This window comes from Gorilla gorilla, chromosome 3 (assembly GCF_029281585.2).
Source record: "Gorilla gorilla gorilla isolate KB3781 chromosome 3, NHGRI_mGorGor1-v2.1_pri, whole genome shotgun sequence".
Lineage (NCBI taxonomy): Eukaryota > Metazoa > Chordata > Mammalia > Primates > Hominidae > Gorilla > Gorilla gorilla.
The window spans coordinates 67,531,073-67,552,464 of NC_073227.2; the positions used below are offsets into that span (position 1 = coordinate 67,531,073).

The following is a 21,392-nucleotide window of genomic DNA, read 5'->3' on the forward strand; positions in this document are numbered from 1 at the left end:
TTTGTTTGTATATCCATAAGAAGCAACTCTTCATCTGTTCAAGTTTTATCATGAGATTGTGGCAATTCAATGACATCATGATGCTCCACTTATAATTTGAATTCTCTCACTATTTCCACCTCATCTGCAGTGACTGCCTCGACTGAAGTCTTTAATGTCTCAAAGTTATTCATACATTTTGGAATCCACTTCTAAAGTCCTGTTAATGTTGATATTTTGACTTCCTTCCATAAATCACAAATGTTCTTAGTGACATCTAGAATGTTGAATTCTTTCTGGGAGGTGGTCAATTTTCTTTGCCCAGATTCATCAGAGGAATCAGTATCTATGGCAGCTATAGCTTTAGAAAATTTATTTTAAAAATTATAAAACTTGAAAGTCAAAATTATTTCTTGAGCCATGGGCCAAAGAATAGTTTTTGTTAGCAGACATTAAAACAACATTAATCTTATTGTACATCTGTCTCTACCAGAGCTTTGGAGTGACTGGATGCATTATTAATGAGCAGTAATATTTTGAAATAAATCTTTTGTTCTGAGCAGTAGGTCTCAACAGTGAGTTTAAAATATCCCATAAACCATGTCGTAAAGAGATATACTGGATGACCAGGCTTTATTGTTCCATTTATAGAACAAAGGCAGAGTAGAGTCAACGTAACTCTGAAAGTGCCCATGATTTTTAGAATGGTACATAAGCACTGGCTTAAACTTGAAGTCAACAGCTGCATGTGCCTCTAACAAGAGAGTTGGTCTGCCCTTTGACGCTTTGAAGCCAGGCATTGACCTCTCTGCTCTAGCTATGAAAGTCCTAGATGGCTTCTGCTTTCAAGAGAAGGTTGTTTTATCTACATTGAAAAATCTGTTGTTTAATGTAGCCACCTTTATCAACTATCTTAGATCTTCTGGATAACTTGCCGCAGCTTCTCTAGCCTCACTTGTTACTTCATTTTGTACTTTTATTTTAGGGACATGTCTTATTTTGTAAATATTGTAAGGTTTGCTGACTTCAAACTTTTCTTCTCCAGCTTCCTCACCTCTCTCAGCCTTCACAGAATTGAAGAGAAATAGAGCATTGCTCTGGATTAGGCTTTGATTTAAGGGAACATTGTGGCTGGACTAATCTATCTAAGCTACCAAAACTTTCTCCATATCAGCATAAGGCTGTTTTGCTTTCTTACCATTCATGTGTTTGCTGGAGCAGCACTTTGAATTTATTTCAAGAACTTTTTCTTTTCATTCACAACTTGGCTGTTTTGGGCAAGAGACATAGTTTTCAGCATATCTAAAGCTTTTGACATGCCTTCTTCACTAAGTTTAATCATTTCTAGCTTTTGATGAAAAGTGAGTGACGTGCCACTCTTCCTTTCACTTGAACACTTAGAGGCCATTGTAGGGCTATTAGCCTAATTTCAGGGAATAGGGAGGCCTGAGGAAAGGGAGCATGACTGAAAACAGCTGGCTGGTGGAGCAGATAGAACACACGCAACATTTATGGATTAATTTTACCATCTTATATGAGCATGGCTTATGGCAGCCCAAAACAGTGACAATAGTACCATCAAAGATCACGAATCACGTATCACCATAACAGTTATAATAATAATGAAAGAGTTTGAAATATTGTAAGAATCACCTAATTATAACAGAGACACAGTGTGATCACATGTTGTTGGAAAAATGGTGCTGACTTCCCTAATCCAGGGTTGCCACAATCTTTCAATTTGTAAAAACCTCAATATCTTTGAAGAACAATAAAGAGGAATTTAAAAAAACACACACAAGGTATGCCCGCTTATTTGTATACATAAATGAAATTAAAAATAAGACTTAATAAAGGAAGTGGTTTACACCATATAGAGGCTAAGAAGTTCAGTAATCTGCCATCTACAAGCTGGATACCCAGGAAAGCCAGTAATGTATTTGAAAGACCTGAGAGCCTTACAGCCAGAGATACAGTGGTATAGATTCCATTCTGATTCTAAAGTCCTGAGAACCAGGATCACAAATAGAAGAAGATGGATGTCCCAGCTTAGCAGTCATTGCTGACTGTGAATTCAACTTTCCCCTGCCATTTTGTTCTACTCAGTCCCTCAAAGGTTTGGATGATGCCTGTCTATGCACACTGGGGAGGGCCATCTGATTTACTCAGTCCACGAAGTGAATTGCCAATCTCTTCCTAAAACATCCTTACAGACACACTAAGAAATTATGTCTAACCAGATATATGGCATCTGATGTTTAGTCAAGTTAACACATAAAACTGGCCATCACATTCCCCATTTAAACTTTTGACATATCAACTTAGAGGAAATAAAGAAACAACAATACACTTTTTAAAAACCAGGAAATTCTGGGATTTTTTTCTAAGTTTATTCAAAAAATAATATTAGAGAAAAACTCAGTTACTGAAAATAGAAGTATATTTAGATTTGAAACAAAAAGCCATACAAGAATTTCTGAAGTTATTTAATATGCTTAAGCATACTTTATTCCTTTATTTTGTAAGATTAAGATAGGCATTGTTCAGGAGGGAACACAGGTTCCCAGAGATTGATGGCCTGCCCACCACTACATGTGTACAGTCAAAAAATAACTAAAAATAGAGCTTTGATTTCACAATTCTACTTCAGGATTTGGATCACCTTAGGGTTTCATGAGATCATATTACCATAATGTATGATCTATTTTTTGGACACTATAAAGTGCCATTATCCTAATGAGAATATGTCCACTGTGTTTGTACAAATTATATACAGCCCATAAATTGCTCAAGAGTATCGTGTTTATCTCACATATCAAATAATTGGTCTTACATATAATCTTTAGATAATTCACAAGTGCCTATGATTAGGTTGGTGCAAAAGTAATTGCGGTTTTTGCCATTGCTTTTAATGGCAATACCGCAATTACTTTTGTACTAACCTAATAGCTACCTCTGCCTTGTAGTAAAGTACTAGTACCATTATATTTTCCCCCACCCTCACAAAAAAATCACAGCCTCTCTTCCTTCTTTCTTTAAAATTGTCTGGAGTGTAGAGGTGCATAGGTGATAGTTGTACAGACCTTTTCAAAATTTGTCACATCTGACATAATCATATTGGTAGAAATTGTAGTGATGTGACGCAGATTTCATTATTATTACAGCTTTTTTATCTCTTCAGCAAAAGTTGTACTTCTCTCTAGTTTAGAGTCCACTGAGTGAGAAAAGGTTGAGTTTTTAGTTCAGAAAGCACAGGGTTATTACCTGATTGCCTCTACTTTAATTTCAATAACAATTTTTAAGAATATCTACCAACTCTTTGTCTGCCATATCTTTTTCTTGAAAACTGTGGCGGAAATGAAAAGATTTATAATATCATTGTCATGTTTGTCATGTTTTCATCATAAGAAACATCTTTGAAAACATGTCTCACAATGTCAGCTCAGAGGAGAGTTAATGACAAAGTATTTTAATTTAGAAAATATCTCAGAAAATATAGGTAAACTCACCCACAGGTTAAATGGTTTTTCTAGAGTTTAACAATTAATTAGTTAGTGGGTTCTGAAAGAAATTCTGTTCTTGTGACTTTAATTTAGGTTTTTAAAATTGTCCAGCAATCTGCTCATCTATTAGTTATCATTTAAAAAAATTTGAGACAACCATGAAAAGAAAAGAGAAAAATAGGTTAATAACAAGGATTTTTAACTTTAAGATAAAAAACAGGTAGTAAAGAAATCCATGTTGGTAAAAATTCTCTAAAATGAATTTCATACTGTAACTTATGGATGGCAGAAGATTGATTCTAATAATATTGTAATTACAAATATTTATACAGATCATATAAAATAGAGCTTTGTTATGCACAAGAAACATCTTATCAAATTAACAAAGAAAGTTTCAAAATGGAATTTCCCTTGAATGGTGGGTAAATAAAATTAATTATTAAGTGAATGAGCTGAGTAACATGTAAATCTGTCTTATTTCTCATCATCAAGTGTTAACGTTCCTAAGCGGTAACTTGTAAATAGTAAAAAATATTCTATGTAAAGCATATCAAATTTGGAGTTTTTGAGTCTACTTACTAATATATGTCCATTATAGGTGACTTAATGAAAGCAAAACCAAAGCAAAAATTGAGAAATTTTGAACCCAAACTATATTTGTAGTAGTCTACGTAATAAAAATGTTAGACTATTTAAATACAATTTCTCATTTCTAATACAATTTCCAGTTCCTTTTCATGAAACCATTGAACATTCTAAAAAAAAATTCTTTTTTGGATTTTTCAAATTCTGCTGACTCTTTCTGGCCTACCATCCTCACCTTCCATTCCAGTCTCTGCTTGGATGTTTCTTTCTTTTTTAAAGGCCTTATACTCCATTTCCTATGGTTTAATCAAGTTGTTTATAATCAAGGTTTTTTTTTTAATATTGGTTGATATGTACAGAGGTTTACTCCTTCCAATAACAAGTTTGCAGCTAATGCAACTAGTTTTACTTTTTCCACAGTTCTGGTTTGTCTCTGTTGTACAGGTACACATGGGAGTGACTGAGAGTTTTATCACACCTTTGATTCAAAATTAGTTCCTCTTTCCTGAGAAAAGCAAGAATCACATTTATTTAGCAGACTATAGAAATCAAGAAGTTAACAAAGTGAAGGGATTTCAGAAACAGGAATATGAAAATAAAAATTAAAGAGCTGGAAGATGGAAAGAAAGGAAGAAGACAGAAGAAAAGTTGCCCAGAATCTGTTTTGTAGCTTGCTTATTTGTTTTGTAACTTATTTATTTGTTTTATATTTTTAATCCAGTGAGGAAAAGCTACCAGGTTTTTAACTCAGTTAAAGATACTGGGGAAATATTAAAAGACAGTTGGAAATTAGGGCAATAGAGAGAGCTTTTTAAAAAACTGTGGTCTGACTTGAAATTTTCTACATTGGGCAGAAATGTCCTCAGTACATTGTTTTCTGAATAAAGATAAACACACATCTCCATTCTAGCTTTCGAACATTAGTGAATGGTTTATTAAATATTTGGCATGCTACATAATGGTAACTATGTAACAACTGTCAAATACACTACTAATACGTAACAACTGATGAGAGAGCAAGGTGACAACATTGGGAAGGTTAATGATAACAACTATCATTTTTTAGTCTTATGTGCTAGGTATTGTTTTAATCATTGCTGTGAGACTGGCACGTCATAAAATATACCATGAGTGTAAGCATATGTGTAAGCCAATGGTGAATTTTACGACACATCATTCTCATAGTTCAGAAGTTCACACACTTTCTGAACTAGGTGCTATGAATATTCTAATTCTATAGAAACTTAAAGAGAAATATAAGTAAAATGTCTGGAATATTAAAACCCAAAAGAATTCCTGAGAACAGAGCATCTGTACTAAACTCAAAATATGGGTCTGGGCTCAGCCCGTTTGGAGGCTGAGGTGGGTGGATCAAGAGGTCAAGCGATTGAGACCATCCTGGCCAACATGGTGAAGCCCCATCTCTACTAAAAATACAAAAATTAGCTGGGTGTGGTGGTACGCACCTGTAGTCCCACATACTTGGGAGGCTGAGGCAGGACAATTGCTTGAACCCAGGAGGTGGAGGTTGCAGTGAGCCGAGATCATGCCACTGCACTCCAGCCTGGTGACAGAGTTAGACTCCATCTTTCTCTCTCTCTCTCTCTCATGTATATATATGAATGACAGAGCTAGACTCCATTTATCTATATATATATATAGATATATAGAGATATACATATGGATACATTGAAATGCAAAGGCTTTCATGTCACTCACCACAAATTTTGAACCTATTACAAATCTAATGGCCTCAGAACTTGTGTACACAAGTATACAATGATTGTCATGGAAACTATTAGCTCATAATAAGCTTTGGATTCTGTTGAATTTCAGAATTTTAGAGATGATAAGATGAATGACTGTTAGAGATGGAAGGGACTCAGAGAGCCTCTGAACTGCTTTCTAAATTCACAGATTGAAAATCTAAAACCCAGAGAGTTCAAAGACCTTACTCAAAGTCAAAGAGCTAGTGGGTGGTCAAGCTTACATTAATTCTAGATTTGTCAATCCAGGTTGATGGATTCTGCATTCTACCATCTAAGATTAAAATTTGACTGGAAGAATACTCTAGATGTTCAATCAAAAGCTAAAGGTCAAAATTTGCATGAAATAACTCATGAATTCTATTTCCATTGTTTCAATTGAAAATTATTTGCAAAATAAATGTGCATGTACATTATAAATTTGATTGGCAATATTGATTTAAAACGGAGGTTATCAATTTTTTTAAGTACAAGGTGTCAGAATTGTACTGAACTCCTAAAAGAATAAACCCAAAATAAGTTTTAAAATATGACCAAAATTTGATATTAAAATCACAGAAAAAGAGTAATAGAACCCTGGATTGAGAATAAAAATGACTGTATTCTGCCTTAGGATGTACTCCTTTAAATGAAGAGTAATTCCTTGAAGAAGTCTCTGTGCATATCTAAATTTAATTTTCTTCAGTGCACACTAAGGTATTTGAATTTAATAATATCTATGATTCTTCCTAATACTATGTTCCCATACCTGTTTGATCTTTAATTACCTCAGTCCTATTGAAATTTTTCTCTAACAGTAAACCTACTTTTCTGTTTCTTTTATTCTAAATTATTTTACTGTCTATTGTCATATTCACTTTCCTAAACATTTTCATGATAACAGCATTCATCCAGAATTTTTAATGACTGTTCGTTCCATTCTAAATAAAACTCAAATGCATGATCTTGAAATTTAGGACATTTTTCTTTCTTTTTTTTCAATAGTGGGCTCATAAACATACTTTCAACCTGTATTAACCACTTCATCTAGTTTAGGAAGATTTAAAAACTATCTATGGAGATCAATAGTCATAATTCCATAGGATAAAACTACTCTCTTTTTCCTTTAATGAAAACAAATCATTTATACCAGTGTATTTTTCCTTATTAAAAACACATACATTTTTGCATATTTTATATACTGAGTTGTTTGCTTCATTCACCCTTATTATTTCTAGTTCAGTTATATATATTGATTATATTTTTAACCATTAATAACCTCCTTTTACAGAGAAAACCAGGAAGTAGAAAATTGTCGTTTACTAGCATTCTCTAGCAGAGTAACAAATTTATGAATATACTATTTTATAATTTAAGAGGCATATACATTTCCAAAGTATAATTTTTAGATGGTATGGCATAAAACTGTTTATTAACAGAACATATATAATCATAGTCTCTGTATTCTATAAGATGTCAAAAGTATGTAATCTTGAACATATGTTAGTAATTAAGTTTCGGTAGTTTACTTTATTTAGAAATGGCCCAGACATTTAATAAATATCTATTACTTAACTTGGCATAGCTTTAGTTACAAGTTATTTTAAAAATTATCTTTAGGCAGACATATGATAACATTAAACAAAGCTAACTATCATCTCAAGTTATTTCCCTGTTAAGTATTTTATAGCACATGCAAGGTATGCAAAGCATCACAAAAGCATAAACCTAAAAAGTTAAATACATGAAGTTTTGTTTATTTTTATTTCTGTGCTTGATATACATGAAGTAATGTATTTCAAGCAGTTCATTTTTATTGTATCTTTACTTGTACATTTGTTCTTAGGTTGAATTTTTATTTTTAATAATCTTAAACATCTAATAGAAATAAAAACCTTAATTAACTAGTAAATCCAGGTAGAATAAAAATATATGCCAATATTATAATTAATGATGAAATACCAATTTTTATTAAACTAACAATATTGAACTAATTTTATTTATCAAAAGATGTTTACCCAAGTCATATGAACATGTTGAGCATTTGGATTAGTTTCCATATTCCTGGAAGGCTTAGAAATATTTAATTTAGTACCTGGTTTGGTGGCACACACTTGTATTTCCAGCAACTGGGGAGGCCGAAGCAGCAGAAACACTTGAGCCAAGGAATTTGAGGCTGTAGTGTGCTATGCTATGATCACACCTGTGAAGAGCCACTGCACTCCAGTCTCTAAAACACATGTAAGAAGTCTTGGGTTTTTTTTTAATGATTAAGGACATGATAAAAGTGAACATAACACATGGGATATTAATTTGATAAGACACAAGATTGTGGTTTCCTAGGCAGATTATTGAAAAGGTAAAGAAAAACATTTTACTGTCTCTTATTAAAAGCAGACTAATAATCTTAAAAAAAAGTAATATGTAAGAAAACAAAATATCCAGTTTGTTTCTAATTAGCCTTTTTTTTCTTTTCAGCTTCTGATAGTTACTTTTGGGGATCGATGAATCGCTTGAGAATCTCCGATTGGGCAAAAGGCCTAAGTGTCTATAAGAAGCTGAGGAGCTGGAGTGGGAGCAGAAACGTCTGGCAGGGGGAATGGAGGTGAGGAAGAGGCAGAGGACTGAAGGAGGATATAGCAAATGATGCCAAAAGCCAAATGGAAGATCAAAGGTGGTAAAAAGAAAAGGTGGAAAAGCAGAGGTAATGGTGAGAGAGGTCCAAGAGGATTTAGTTTGGGGAGATGTTAAGTTTTCCAAAGGTGCTAAAATAGTTCCAAATGCTCTTTAGTAAAATTATGCCAACAAAAGCAAGTGAATAGAGGTGGCAGGGCATATGGTTAGCAAGGATCTGATAAGGTGATTTCAGTTGACTGAGAAGTTCCATCAGCAGAGCAGGATTAAATAGAGACATCAAAGGGAAAGCCACCACCACCCCCCCAAAAAAATACTGTTTTCCAGCCCAGAATTCGGGGAACGAATCCAAATCAAAACAAGGAGCCAGGCAGAAGAACTTGCAGCCCAGGAGGTATCTTTCAAAAGAAGCCTGGGACTCTAACCCAGCTTTCAAGGATATACTCCAAATCCTAAGAATCAAAATCTGTCCCTACCATCGTTCAACAAACTGTCAACCGAACACTGGCTCAGGAATTAGATGTACTAGTGGATCCCAGATCAATCAGAAATGAAGAAGAAATCTTCAAAGATACACACTTGGGGTCCTGAGTGAGAAGTCCAGGAGTCCAATGATGAGTCTGATTCTATCTGAATCACTGTACCGTAACTATAAAAAATTTATTCATAGCCCTTGTTAAAGATGGGAAAGAGAACTTTATTTAAGAGAGACTACAACAGTGAAGTTTTTCCGTAGAGGAAAGAGATTGGGTTCAACTCCAAAAATAACAAGAACAAATGGAGATTTATAGCTAAGAAGATAGGTAGAGGTCACAGAATAAAAAATTACTAAGGTATCATAATGTATAAGGACAATTTTGGCTAAACCTACTTGACGGGAATTTTGCTGAAGACAGGGCAGAGTGATAAGATATCAGGGGTGGGCAATGAGGATTTAATCAGATATCAAGAGTGGATGATTTTTCCCAAACTGACCTGAAAAATTCTTGCTAAAACTGGACTAAACAGGCCGTGGACAGAGCTCAAGGTTGGAGCTTTGAGGGTTTAGAGGAGTCTGACTAAAGTTATGTCAAGGGAAGTCTTTGTCTACACACACACACACACACACACACACACACCCCACATACTATGTTATACATATAAACATACATACACATACATACATGTATATTATGTTGGGGGAAAGAGGAACTCTCATAGATTTTTGGAGAAATCATTAGAAGATTTAAGTGAGTAATAAGTGGGTAGAGGAACATCAGTAGAATTGCAGATGGGATCAGACAAAGACTGTATAGATGTAGAGGCAAGAGGTGAAATGAAAGCAGGAGACATGTAGGAAATGGGGCTCACCCTGAGATAAGGAGATAAAAGGATTTGTGAGACAAATACGTGTGAATCAAATTGGAGCAACTTATAAGTCACTGTCTCCTCCAAACTCGTCCTTTGTTGAACAGCTGGAAGAAGTGGGATTAATCCATATCGTAAAGAAGAAAATATAGATATTTGGACCGAAGAGGTTAAAAAAGTCAATGGATGACACCATTCTCTGAAGGTAAGCTACAAGTATATCTCTTTGAACCCTATGTGCCATAATTTTGAGTAGTCAGAAAATTCAAGCATATACTTTTCATTAGAAAGACTGCTTGACACTTAGGGGAAACAACATCAAGAATGAGAACCTACAAAAATAAAACCTAAAAAAAGCTTGTTACTCGAAGAAATAATCAATAGGAGTGTTAGGGATGAATGTTTGTGGCCGTCAAAACTTATATGCTGAAATACTAGCCCCAGTGTGATTGTATTAGGAGGCAGGTTTTTTTTTTTTTTGAAGGTAAGTAGGTCAGTAGGATAGAATCTCATGAGTAGGATCAATGCTGTTATAAGAAGAGACACAAGAGTTTTCTTTTTTCTCTGATCTCTGCCATATGAGAATACAAAACTTCCATCTGTAAACCAGGAAGTAGACTCACAAAACACACTGGATCTGACATCTTGATCTTCAATTTTCTGGCCTCCAGAACTGTGAGCTGTAAATACATGTTGTTAAGCCACTCAGTCTAAGGTAATTTGTTATAGCAGCTCAAACTGAGTATCAAAATAGGGAAAACAGAAGTTTTAGAATAGCTTTATTTAATATTTTCAAGATATTTTAGAATATGTCATATACAACAAATAAATATCTATAGTACTTTTAATTTAAAATGTATATTTAAAGAATAAAAGTCTAATTCATAGACCAAAGGGCAGAATGAACTAAGCTGAGGAGTGCATTGCTGAAGTAGAAGAATGGGCTGTTAAAGGTCCAGGAAGACTAAAAGAATATTATTAACAAAAGAAAAAATAGAGATAGAAAAGGTACATAGAAAAGTACTAAGTGGGATGCTTGACTATAGGCTCTGGAGCCAGACTGCCAGGGATTAATCCTGGCTGTCCCTTAATACCTGTGTCAACTCAGGCAAGTAATTTAGCTTCCCTGTTTCTTTCTCACTTTCAGAATAGAGATAATAATAATATCAATAATAATAACCATTCTTTAGTGTTATTATGTGAATAAGTCATTTAATACATGTAAAGTCCTTAGTAATGTGTTTGACATTAATAATTGCTTGGCAAATGTTAGTTAGTATCACTATTGTAAGGATAAAATTATACAATTTTTTCCCATTTCCCTCAGTGTGTCTCCTTGAAAACATCATAAACTCCAAATTTGTCTGTTCTATTGTGGTTTTTCTTAAAAAATTCCTTAGTTTTACTGAAGTATAAGTGACAAATAAAAATTACATATATTTAGAGCATACAACATGATATCTTTATATACATATATACTGTGAAATAATTACCAAAGTCAAGCGAATTACCATTTTTAAAAGATGCCCATCCAGGACCTTATGGCTTCACTGGGGAATTTTCCCAAACATTTTAAAAAGATACAATCATTTAAGAATAATACTTCTCAAACTCTTACAGAAAATTAAAGAGGAATCCAAACTCATTGTATGAGGCCAGCATTACCCTGATACCTGATCCACAGAAGGACACTAGAAGAAAAGAAAATCACAGGCTAATTTCCTTGATGAACATAGATGCAAGGATCCTCAACAAAATACTAGCAAACCAAATTCAACAGCACATTAACAGTATCACACATGAGCAACTGGAATTTATCCCTGGGACAGAAGGATGGTTCAACACTGGCCTATTGTTTTTAAGGCTTTCTGGCTCTGGAAACTGTAAACTCTTGCTTCCAAAATGACCTCAGGAGTCTCCCAGGAATTACAGGAGACTATTCCAAGGTGCAATAATTTATCTCTCAAAGAGATAAAAGTTTAATTTTAATTTTTCTTTCTTCTGCTTTACCAAATTAATTTATGAAAATTCTATCTGGACTTTATAGCCTCTTTCACAGACTGCTTACAATATGCAGTGTACTCTAGATATGCTTATTCAGTAGTTAAACTCCTTTTACTGTGTCTTATGGAGAGGGCTCCCTCTATCATTTTTTGTTTTCTCAACACTATATAGTCAATATCTATTAAGAGAAGTTCTGAAAGAAAAACACTGAAAGAGGAGGAAAATAATAAAAGAAACAATTAGAGCAATACAACATAAATGCCTATAGCCAAACAACTAAAGGAGTTTTCATATTTAAGGGGCCCCATGAGTATCTCATTAAATGAGTGAAAAACCACTTATACCTAATTTAATTGTTGTGAAATCTCAGAACACTAAGATTTAATATTAGAATCTAAATATTGCCAGAGAGAAAACACACTACAGAGGAACTAGAATCAGAAAATTATCGCAATGTAGAAAATACTAGTTGAGAATAATATAAACAGATCCAATGGAAGAATAAGTATGTAATAAATGCATATAAAATGGCATCCTGAATTGACTTATCAACTCTTTGTTTCTTAAAAACTAGCAAATTTGTTTTTTTCAAGTTTGAGAAATTTCTTGACCTTGGTATGGTCTCAATTTTTCATCTTATTTTGTTCTATGTCTGCTTAAATATTTCAACTATTTCCATCTTTCACATCACTTGTTCAATCCACACAGCTCTAGGACAAATTTTTACTTTCTCAAATCATAATATTCATTATTACTTAAAAAATAAGACTCTATAATTGGGCAAAGATAAAATTAAAAAAAAAACCTCCATTAATTGATTGCTAAGATGGCTTTACTTTCTTTCTCTATAAAAATATCCATCTAGAGTGTTTTATTTCCTACCAGACAGTGGTTTCCATTTCTATTTGTGCTGTGCTGTCGTAGTTTTTTCTGTGTGTCTCCTGATAATCTGTCGTCATATTCCACCTGTTGAAATAATAAGCAATATTTTTCCAGATTGTCTTTCAGTGGGAAAAATAAACGAGATAGTTCAGAGCTGAAAATAGATTCCTAATTATGTAGAAATATGGGCACCACCGTATCTGCTAGAAATTATCACGTTTTTCTTTCAGTTGGAAAAGTTCTGGACAACTTTTAACCACTTCAGAGGCATTTTTATGTCACTTGCCCATGTAATTTTAGTGGACAAATGTGTCTAGGTCAAAGACCCTTTCTTTAGGGAATCAGCCTTCCTGAATTCCTTATCATCAAAGTGGATGTGTCAATGGTCATCTCTAACCTTCTCAAAAGGGACACATCTCCATGATCATATGATTAATTCAGGAAAAAATTTTGATTAAAGCCAAGTCGGTTACATAATTTTCTCCTAAGGTTAGAGGAGTAGATGCTCTTCTTCTCATAGGTTACAACGTAGGGAGGATTCTAATCTTGACCATTAATATCAATTTCCTTACTACAACTAAAAAGTGTGATAAAAGAGTTAAATCTACATACAGAGGAAGGGCATAATGTAAAGGAAGAAGGTAAAAGAAACTTGACTACATTGTTTGAACTCTCAGTATCCAGTTACATCTGAAGCTATTATATCTATAGATTTTTTAAATTAATTCAGATAATTTTTTTTCACTTGCACCTGAAAGATTCTCAATTAAGAGGTATTTTCTTAATTTGACGTAAGACGAGACTAAGGTTAAGAATTTAAGTAACTTTCTCAATGTACAGACATGCACATATGCACATACATACACATGTATTTATTCATCAGAAACATTCTTAATCCAAAAAAATGAAAATTGCAGAACATATTGTAAAACAGACATCTTCTTAGGCACATATTTGATGATCCAATTTTATTTTATGAAACAAATATGTAAATAAGTGAATACATAATGTATACGAGCTAAAATTATGGAAATACAATCAAGAGATCATTTGGAATAAATTATTTCCCTTTTCTTCAAAAACCATTTAGTCATTAAGACCATCTGAAAACATTAGTGTCTTAAGATATACTGTGGTACGTTGGATTTTGTTGGATGGTTTCTGAATGGAGTTACTCTGCCACTTATTTTACCATTTACAACACCAGCCCAATTCCTTAAAATACCAGTTAATCTCTATCATATTTTGCAGTATCAATGAAAATTTATGAGATATGGAATTAAAGTGGCAGAACATCTAGAAATTCACTTAATACCTAACTCAGATAATTTTGGGATAATTTGATGTGTTTCCTCAGAAGACACACACACACACACACATACACACACACACATATATATATACCTGTGTGTCACATATATATCTGCTCAGATATATCTACTAGGAAAATATAAACCTTCATTTCTTACTCACTGGTTCTTCATTGTAGAGTCTTTAAATATGTGTTTTTGATTTATGGGTTTCAGTTAAGTTCCATGGCTAGTCATCCTCTATATGTTATCAGAAGTAGCCAACTATTTACCTCCCAGCTTCTTTGACAATGACACATAATTCCCTTTCCCCAGTGTATTTACTAAGACTAATGCTGTTAAACTGTCTGTAGTCAGCATTACAGATTTTTCTACAGTTTTATACGTGATCTTGAGTGGAAAGTAATGATTTTTTTCCCCAAATTGGCTCCTAAATTTTACGGATGACATGATATTCTTGAAGAATCCACAATTATATGCAGTAGTGGGTAATGTCACATAGAGAACCAAGTATCTATTTCTGGATGTGAGAGCTTTTGAAAATATGTTCACAAATTTTCCTGCAATATGTTTTTGTATTTGTTCAAAAATATCCATGCCCCTCTTTGGTTTTATACTTACAGAGTCTCTCCCTAGAGGAGGAGCACACTTCTCACCACAGTGACTTCGGGATTGGACATGTGACTTGCTTTAGAAAAGGAAATATGCACAGGAGTGATATAAGCCACATCTGGGTAAAACTTCCAAGAGACAAAATTAGAAATTTTCCTTTGATTGGGACCCTAAAAGATAAAGGTGGTGATATGGTTTGACTGTGTCCCGCCCAAATCTCATTTTGAGTTGTAGTTTCCATGATCCCCACATGTCATGGGAGGGACCCAGTGGGAAGTAATTGAATCATGGGGGCGGTTACCCCCATGATGCTGTTCTCATGATAGTGAGTGAGTTCGCATGAGATCTGATGGTTTTACAAGGGGCTTTTCACCCTTTAGCTTGGCACGTCTCCTTGCGGCCACCATATAAAGAAGGATGTGTTTGCTTCCCCTTCCAACATGATTGTAAGTTTCCTGAGGCCTCCCCAGCCATGCTGAACTGTGAGTCAATTAAACCTCTTTCCTTTATAAGTTACCCATTCTCAGGTTTGTCTTCATTAGCAGCATGAGAACAGACAGGTGGTAAGCAGGGCCACATTTGACCATAGCAACATATATATGACCAAGAAATAAAACTAATATTGTGATATTAAGGGATTATTACTGTAGTATAACTACAGAAAGCTCACTAATATACTCACATTATTTATAATTCTAAGTGACTTATTTTAAGTGTCTGACACTTACTTTGGAAATCTCTTAGCCATTATTTCTTTCAATATTTTCTTTATAGCTTTATAAGTAATTATTCTATTGTGAAAATTTTAATTATTCTGGTAATTAATGAAAATTTTGACTAATTTTAAAAATTGTTCCCATTAGAAGAATCTGGCTGTGATATTCCTTATGATTCCTTTTATGTCTTTTTGAACCTATCCACTTTAAATAAATATTAGAATTAGAAAAATAGTTTTGTATGCTTCTTCTCATTTGGACTGTATTAACTACCCTTATAATTTAGACTAAATTCTAACTAAAATATGCTGAAATTTAACCTAGTTTAACCTCTCATATTAATATTTTTTCTGGTCTATAGATTGTCAAATAAAGGTTTAAGTAAACTTCCCCGTAAACATACAGATATATGGTTAGTAATTTCCTCAGAAATATTGTTCAAATTGAAGCTAGAATAGTCAAGACAGTTCCTTGGAAAATAAATTTCTTCCATTTTATTTCAGTTATTTCTGTATTTTCTTCTTTGAAGACTATTTTTATTTGTAATGTTATGAGGTTATGAAATTTATAAATCTACATTTTTATTTAAAATTTTCGATAGCTACTTACTGAGCATTTTCTCTTTCTCATGGATTGTACTTGTTCATGGATTTGCAAAAAGATTCCTGAACAGTATGAAAAATAACACATGATTTGGTGATTAACATATTATAATGTTCAGAGGGCAACAAAATCTGTGAAAGTATCAAGAGACACCTTAATCATGATGTATTATGTCATCTTTGGCAAGTCACTTAATCTCTAAGTAACTGCTCAGTTTTGTCAAACAGAAATAAAAAGACAATATCTCAGCTTTTTTCCCACAGAGTTATGAAGCAAAAGCAAGTGAATATACCTATGATACATTTCAACATATGAAAACTGCAAAACAAGTACAAATCATGAGATTAAATATTTTTTCCTCTGGACATTTTTATAGTAACTTATAAAATATATTACATATTACTTTATTCTTTTTGAAATGCAATTCCAACACAAAGTATAATGGAGAAAGTGGAAACTAGATTATGAAAATGGTTTAAAATCCTGTGTGCATATGTACTCTGCCACACACAGTTACTTTTAGTCTCCAAAGCATTAGCTTTCTAGAAACTGCCTTATGTATTCACAACCCTCATTATCAAATCATGAGAACTAGCACAGCTGTTCATGTCAGCATTAAAATGATTAGGTTCAAATGGGTTTTGCATATGTGAAAAGTAAGAGATTTTTCTCTCATGTTTGCCAAGTTTCTCACTAATCTACCTTCATTTTGTTTGAACTACATCCACGTTAAGCCATAAAAGGTAAAACTACAGGTTTAATTTCCAACTGCTAGCCCAGATATAATGATTAGAAAAATGTGAAAGGAGTTTCAATTTGTTCTTGGGTTTGCAGTATACCCTGATATAAATAATATAAATATTTTAATATACAGCTGATAGATTTTAATCACTCTGTATGCATATATGTTAATATATATATGACAGATGCATATTTATGCATAAATATATGCACAGATAAACATGGCTATTATTTGTGCATAATACAAGTACATGCACATGCATAAATTATAACTACAGCTTAACTTATATTCTTTTATTCATAGATGCATTATTGTGCAAAACCCTTTTTCCCAAGTAAGAATTTTTTCCTTCTGGCACATATGCCAACAAAAGTTTTTCTCACACTACATTATTTTTTCATTTCTTCCAGAAAGGAACAATAGGCGACCTGCCTAATTGGGAGCTTGTATATCAAAGCTAACTTTAATTCTACAGTACTGCTCTGTGTTCTCAACATTGCTTCAATATTGTTTGTCATTCTCTGGCAGGTTTGAATGACAAGTGCAAAAGCCACCATTTTAAATTTTGTTTGAAAAGAGAAAAAGACAGAAAAACTTATAAATAGTTTTTCTTGGTTTCTGTAATAAAGGGGTGCATGCATTTGTGCAGCTCAGTCAAAATCTGTAATTAGAATGACATGGATGCATCAATGAGGATTTAGCAAACACCGAGAAGCTGCTAAGTGTAGCTGAAAGCGTTATGAATACCAAATTATTACCCACTATGGTGCCACCTTTAAAGTCACATTTACTGAGGGAAATGTAAACTTGCTGAATGCTATTGAGAAAGAAAACATTATTTCATGCTCCAGGAACTGAAAGTACAGAACATTAGTAACCATCTATTTCCAGCTTTAATCCGTGCAATTAAAAAGGTCAGAAGTGTTAATGTTGATAAAGGTCTTTTAGAAAGAGAAGTACTAGATGAGACCCTAATTATTCATCATCATCAAGCAAAGTCGTGACAGCAATTACCACGCCGTCATGAAATAAGTATCTCGGAGGATTCCCAAGAGCGGAAGCACATTTTATACAACCAATCACACGTTATATTATTAAAGATGCAATGATAAAGGTACATTTTATACATCTAACACAAAAAATTATGCTACGATAGGTAAAATGTGCTATGCAGATTGAATATTTTCAGTCATAATTATGTTAAATAGAAGCTCCTACAATTTTTTACTATCAATGTGTCCTCTCAAACAACGCTCTCTGCTCAGAGAACAATATTTGCCCAAACAGATATTTGATTTTAGCTCATTATTATTATAATATTTTGGAGATTAACTGAAAGACTCAGGATTAATATAGAATTTTGGCTCCAAATAAATATTTAATTTAGAAAAGGAAAGTAAATACTGAAATGTTAAAATAAAAAAATCTAACCCAGAGATGGTGAATGAATCTAGAAAAGTTAGAATTGTGTAATAACCTTTAAAGCTACTTATTAACAATTTCACAGTTTGAAAAGTTCAATAGGAAAATATATTTAGTGATAAACATATTCATTGATTCATCTGTCTGGGGAGTTTCTATTAAGTGTCAGTAAGTGTACTAGCCAGTACGTGTACTATTATTGATGACTTTTATATAGAATATTAATAGTTATATAAAATATTGTGTAAATTCTTATTAGTTTATTTTACTATTTTACTATTTACTAGTTTACTATTAAACAAATATTTACATTAGCCATTGTGATAACTCCCAGTGATAACAATAAAGGCAAATTCTGGCTATTGAGTAACTCTAGTTCAAGTACATTGCATTCAAATGCATTGCAATATATTAATTGCTTTGTCAGAGTTGTACTGAAGATATTATGAAAGCCTAGAGGCTACCTTACCCTAACTGATCAAAGAACGGCTTTAGAGGTAGAAACAGTCAACATGATTCTGAAGAATTAAATAGGAAACCTCCAGCATACAGATGTGTAATGCATGTCAAGTGAAGGGAAAATCAGGCCAGAAGTGTCAAAGTTTATGGAATAGTCAGACATATAGGGAGTATGATGTCTACAGAGTTTAAGTTTAATGTTTCATGATTGAGGATCATGGAAGATGAGATCATAGAGGTCAGACAGGTTAAGTTAGTATGAAACTGTCAGATTTATGTTAACTTAAGAGGTTAAAGTATAATTTATATACAGCAACAAGTGTCTAAGTGTATAATTTAAGAATTTTCGGTAAATTTAAAGATTTCTGCAATCATCATTAAAATCAGGTTTTAGAACATTTTCATCATGCTCTGAAATATTTCTGTGTTCCTTTGCATTTAAGTCTTATTCCCACCAAGCCTAAGCAAACATTGACAGACTTTCTTTTTTCTTTTTTTTTTTTGATAGATATTCTATCTCTATAAATCTAACTTTTAAGAAAATTTCAAATAAATTACATCACTTATTATGTAGTATTTTTAATCAGGCTTTTTTCACAAAGCCACTTTTGAGATTCTTCTATGTTGTAGCATCTGTCAGTTTGTTCTTTATTGTTCTATAGAATTCCATAGATGTATGGATTCCATGGATGTATGGATTTTATTTATCCATTTACTTTTTGATGAACATTTGGATTGCTACAAAGTTTTGTCAAGACAAGATGAATAATTTCTTCAGAGAAGTGGAAACTTAGTTCCACTATAAGTGAAATCGAACTGAATTGCTAAAAATAAGACAAGAAAACTACTAACATAATTAAAGAATTATTTTAATGAAACCGTTAATAGATTCAACATAGTTGAGGAAATAATCAGTAACTTGAATATAGGTAAATAAAAATTACCACACATGCAATGCATATAGAAAGTTTCTTTAAAAATTCCAAAAAGAATGACACAATATAAAAAAGATTAATATGTGTGTAACTGAAACTGGGAAAAGACAGGAAAAATGTGGAGGAAGAAACATTTAAAGAAATAACAGCCAAGAAATTTCTAACTTAGTGTCAGTTAATTATAAGATATTTTACCTAATGAGTATTACCTAATATAATGCAAGGAAAATAGCACTTCTGTTGTATTCTCCCCCAAATTTCTAACTCCAACAACAAGATAAGAAATTGTCAGATGGAACCATATTTGGGGACATTCTATAAAATGCTCAATGAATAATTCTTCAAAACTAACGAGGTTATAAAAAATAAAGACTGAGAAATTAATATGTATTGGAACACTAAAGGGACATGACAAATAAATGCAATGTAATATTCAGGATTAAATCTTGGCACAATAATAAAAACCCTGGAAGACATCTTCGGCAATACCATTCAGGACAAGGAATGGGCAAAGATTTCATAATGAAGATGGCAAAAGCAATTAAAACCAAAACAAAACATTGACAAATAGGACCTAATTAAACTAAGGAACTTCTGCACAACAAAAGAAACTATCAACAGAGTAAACAGACAAGTTATGGAATGGAAGAAAATTTTTGCAAACTATGTATCCAACAAAGGTCTAATGTCCAGCATCTATAAGGAACTAAAAAAAATAAAATAAAAAGAAAAACACAAAAAAAACCATTAAGAAGTGGGTAAAGGACATGAACGGAAACTTTTCAAAAGAAGACCTACATGGAGCCAACATTCGTATGAAAACAAACTCAACACCAATGATCATTAGGGATATGCAAATCAAAATCACCATGAGATACCATCTCACACCAGTCAGAATGGCTATTATTAAAAGTCAAAAAATAACAGATGCTGGCTAAGTTGTGGAGAAAAAGGAATGCTTTATACTGTTTGTGGGAGTGTAAATTAGTTAAACCATTGTGTAAGACAGTGTGGCAATTTCTCGAAGATCTAAAAGCAGAACTCCCATTTGACCCAGGAATCCCGTTACTGTATATATACCTAAAGGAATATAAATCATTCTATTATAAAGACACATGCATGCGTATGTTCAGTAGAGCATATTCACAATAGCAAGGGCGGAATCAATCTAAATGCCCATCAATGATAGACTGGATTAAAAAAATGTAGTACATTTACACCGTGGAATACTATTCAGCCATAAGGAAGAATGAGATCATGTCCTTTGCAGGGACATGGATGGAGCTGGAGGCAATTATCCTTGGCAAACTTATGCAGGAACAGAAAATAAAAAACTGCAGACTCTTACTTATAACCCGGAGCTAAATAATGAGAACATGTGGACACAGAGGAGAACAACACACACTGGGGCCTATGGAGGATGGAGGGTGAAAGGAGGAAGAGGATCAGGAAAAATAACTCATGGATACAAGGCTTAATACCTGGATGATGAAATAAACTGTACAACAAACCTGCATGACACAAGTTTACCTATGTAACAAACCTGCATATGTGCCCCTGAACTTAAAAGTTAAAAGAAAGAAAAAAAATGAAAACACTGGGAAAATTTGAATAAAATCTTTAGCCAGTAGCGTTTCACTAATGTTAATTTCTTAATTGTGATAAATACACCATGGTTATGTCAGAAGATAATTTCTGGGAAAACTGGGTGAAATGTATAATAAATCTTCCTATACTGTCTTTGCAACATTTTTTAAACCTTAAATTGCTCCAAAATAAAATATTAAGAAGAGCATAAAAAAATAAACTTGGATATAAAAATATACAACCATACCTAAAACAGAAGTGCAAGAAATATGTAATTCTGTAAGCTATATATATTTTAAAAATCCATACTTTATTTTTATACTTTTC

At 33.0% G+C, this 21,392-nt stretch overlaps 1 long non-coding RNA gene across 1 annotated transcript in view; it reads left to right on the forward strand.

Annotated features, from left to right (window-relative positions):
- The window catches only part of LOC129532948 (uncharacterized), an 82,442-nt gene extending 67,325 nt beyond the window's left edge, over positions 1-15,117 (forward strand). Inside the window, exons 2-5 of the long non-coding RNA XR_008678918.2 lie at positions 8,291-8,516; positions 9,901-9,998; positions 14,613-14,723; positions 14,982-15,117. This is a non-coding gene — a long non-coding RNA (uncharacterized lncRNA). The remainder of the gene's footprint in view (positions 1-8,290; positions 8,517-9,900; positions 9,999-14,612; positions 14,724-14,981) is intronic.
- Positions 15,118-21,392: the final 6,275 nt, after the last annotated feature.